Source organism: Bos taurus, chromosome 2 (genome assembly GCF_002263795.3).
Source record: "Bos taurus isolate L1 Dominette 01449 registration number 42190680 breed Hereford chromosome 2, ARS-UCD2.0, whole genome shotgun sequence".
Classification (NCBI taxonomy): Eukaryota; Metazoa; Chordata; class Mammalia; order Artiodactyla; family Bovidae; genus Bos; species Bos taurus.
Window position 1 is genome coordinate 17,446,591 of NC_037329.1, and position 3,850 is coordinate 17,450,440.

Below are 3,850 nucleotides of genomic sequence, written 5' to 3' on the forward strand. Positions count from 1 at the left end.
CCTCAGTATTCCACATATATAAAACATACACAATGATACCCAACTCACAGGGTAATTCTGAGAAGCAAATAAAATTAAACATGTAAAAATGTTTCTGTAAATTACGGTTTGCTAAACAAGGTTTCACAGTAAGTAGATAAATGAAATTAATTTTTCATTTTAAATTTCTAAATTTTAAGATTTTCTCAAATTAGCCAATTTTTGAGTTTTTAGTGTTAACCTAGACTCAGAGGAAAATACATCTGTAATGGAGAATAGCAAATCCATTCATTGTAAGTTGATGCTTTTATTCACAAGAATATAATGCAAATAGAAATAGTACTAAAATAATAGAGCCAAAATAAATGCAAAGTGTTTATATATCACAGAGTTGTTTGAAGTTTATAAATCTTATATTCCGTATAACAAAAACAGAATTTCAGGTTGTAGAAAATCAAAATCTTCTTTGTGTTATTAAAAAATTACTACTGTTACAAAAATAAGTTCCTTTCTGATATAGAAAATTAAAAGACACTATAAGGAGGATTTAAACATGCAAGACAAATTAAGAAAATATTTATTATAAATGTGACATATAATTTCATATCTTTATTATACAGAGAGGTCATAAAATGAAGTGAGGAAACTCTTTCAGAGAAGAAAGATGAGAAGCCCAATAGCAAAACAGGCAACAAGGCAACCCAGAAAAGGCAAAATATATACCAACGCTTATTAAGTATGAAGAGATGTTTATCATCATTAAAAAATACAAATTACATCAAAATTTTTTGATCTAGCATATTGACAAATTATAAATTCTCTAAACCTTATGTCAGTGAGAGTGGGGAAACAGATACATTCACGCACTGTTTGTATTAATAAATATTGCTTTGACTTTTCTGGAATTATATGTATCATTATGTCAATTACCCATAATCTTGGGCCCAGGAATTCCATATCCAAGGCTTTATTGTAGGACATTAACCCTGTAAATTTAAGAAGATTTGTGTCTACAGTGTTTCTTAATTGTTTGTTTATCAAGAGAAACTATTCCTTAGCCCAGATATTCATAGTTTCATAGTTCAGGAACATGGGTAAGTTACAAACTTCAGTGAAACTCAACTCAAGGAAATTCTTTACATTCCAAAAACACTTTGCACTCTGAAAGATACCAGCCTTCTTCATCTCCTCAAAATATCTGCCTCAGTAATTTCACTCAGATGAAAAATAATGGGATAATGATAGTTTAAGTCTGGTTCAACACAAATTTACAACCTTATTTATCAAGGCTGAAAATAGAAGACTATTAAAAATAGCTGAAGAGATAGCATGTGTCATAGTGCTTAATGTTACTGTAACTGCTGGTTAAGGCTTACATCTAAATCTGATGCAGAGTTCTTTTTTTTTTTTTTGTATAGGCATTTCCATTTACTCTGTGCCTTTTTTGTAACTTAGCCTTTCTGAGACTCGGTTTGCTAATCTGATGCAGAGTTCTTAATAGCATTGAAATTATTTTTTCAGCTACCTGATATATAGAGAGTGGTGCTATGAGTCTGGAAGTACGTTTCAAAATAGCGGAAAAAAGTTCATTTATAGAGACGAGTAAATAAATTACGGAACTTACAGAGTGGGAAACCACATAATGACATAATCCTATAATTATGAAAAGATGTTGATGATATGTGTCCTAATGGGGGAAATAAAAGGTTAGAACAACATGTTGAGTTTGATCACATTTGCATTAAAGTTTAAACTATCTGTTCATTTGTATATATACTTGGAGAAATGTCTGATAAAAGAGTTATACAGACTGATAGATGTTACCCCTGAGTTGTAGATTTTCATGTGAATTTATATTTTATTCATAAGTTTTGGTAAATTTTTGCATTTTTTTTTTTTACAAGGAACACATGTTGCTATTTCAGGATCATGTAAATATAATCAGTTACCCTGTTACAACCAAAATAGACCTCCACTATATAATGACAGAGGGACAATTTTAAAAGACCCCAAGAAATTATAATTGGAGAATAAATGCATAATAAATGTCAAATAAAAATAATGATAAAAAGCAAAAAAAGGAGTTTTACCATTACTTCAGATTTCTTTTCTGCCTTGAGAAAGACTATTTTGCTGACATATTGAGAAATTGTAATAAGATTACTTTAAAAAAGGAAACACCTAATAATTTAAATAATGTAAATAGCCTCTTCAGATCTATGATTCTCAATGCCTCTCATATAGATTCTTCTCATCTATCTCATGTTCTAAGTTTTGTTGTTCAACCAATTCTGTCTTTTATTACTAAACACCAATTCTATGGCAATTGCATAAATAACACCTAGATTCATGGCACCCCACTCCAGTACTCTTGCCTGGAAAATCCCATGGGCGGAGGAGCCTGGTGGGCTGCAGTCCATGGGGTCGCTAAGAGTCGGACACGACTGAGCGACTTCACTTTCACTTTTCACTTTCATGCATTGGAGAAGGAAATGGCAACCCACTCCAGTGTTCTTGCCTAGAGGATCCCAGGGATGGCGGGGCCTGGTGGGCTGCCGTATATGGGGTCACACAGAGTCGGACACGACTGAAGCGACTTAGCAGCAGCAGCAGCAGATTCATTCAACTCCATGACATTATTATAAGATCAAAATGAATTCACCTTTCACTGTTGACTGGAAGTGCATTTTTATTATAAAATACATAATCTAGTCAATAGGCCACCAACTGAAAAAAGGCAGTCTCCTTTTCCCTTCTCTGAGATGACAGCCATTTTAGGCATATCATCTGATGTTTCATCCTCTATAATTTAGGCAGAGGGGAAGAATCAAATGCATAAAAAGCGCAAACTACGTAAGAACTAAGAGCGAAGAACTAGTAAAATTTCCTTGAAGAGCAGCTGACAGCATTTAACCTACAGAACCCAGAAGTTTCAAATGATAAAAGGATAATGTAACACACAAACTCTCCTTCCTGTCAGGCGGTTGGAATCCCATGCAGGCACTTCCCTTAAGAGAATTCATTATTTGGATGCCAAAACCATTTCACTTTCCACTGCACATAAACTCATGGCACATATGGGACTAAACATTAAAATCAAAGCTTGCATGATAAATAGGAAAACCATGTAGTGAAGGAACACGTTGCACTTTGATTTCTGTCTTTCTAAGATAAAGATCAGGCTTCTCTGTGTAGCTCCAGGTAATAGAAAGCTCTCCTGAGGTGCATTGTCGTTACTGATAGCTCGCAGTCAAGTTCACACCTTCTTTAAAACAAAACGCTGGCTTTAATTCTCACTCACAATTCACAATATGGCTGTGCCCGTTTTAAATCAATACATTGAGCAGTTAAGCACTGAAATTGGCTTGAATACAGAACACCAAGCAAAAGTAGAAAAGTAGCACTGATCTCAAGACTTAGAAAGCAGTGCTTTTGTAATAGGGTAGTTGCTTTGCTTTTGTTGTTCAATCACTCAGTCGTGTCCAACTCTTTGCAACCCCATGAACTGCAGCTCGCCAGGCTTCCCTGTCCTTCACCATCTCCCGGCGTTTGCTCACACCCATGTCCATTGAGTCGGTGATGTCATCCAACCATCTCATTCTTTGTCATCCCCTTCTCCTCCTACCTTCAATCTTTCCCACCATCAGGGTCTTTTCCAGTGAGTCAGCTCTTTGCATCAGGTGGCCAAAGTATTGGAGCTTCAGCATCAGTTCTTCCAATGAATATTCAGGGTTGACTTCCTTTAGGATCGACTTATTTGATCTTCTTGCAGTCCAAGGGACTCTCAAGAGTCTTTGCCAACACCACAATTCAAAAGCATCAATTCTTTGGTACTCAGCTTTATGGTCCAACTCTCACATCTGTACATGAC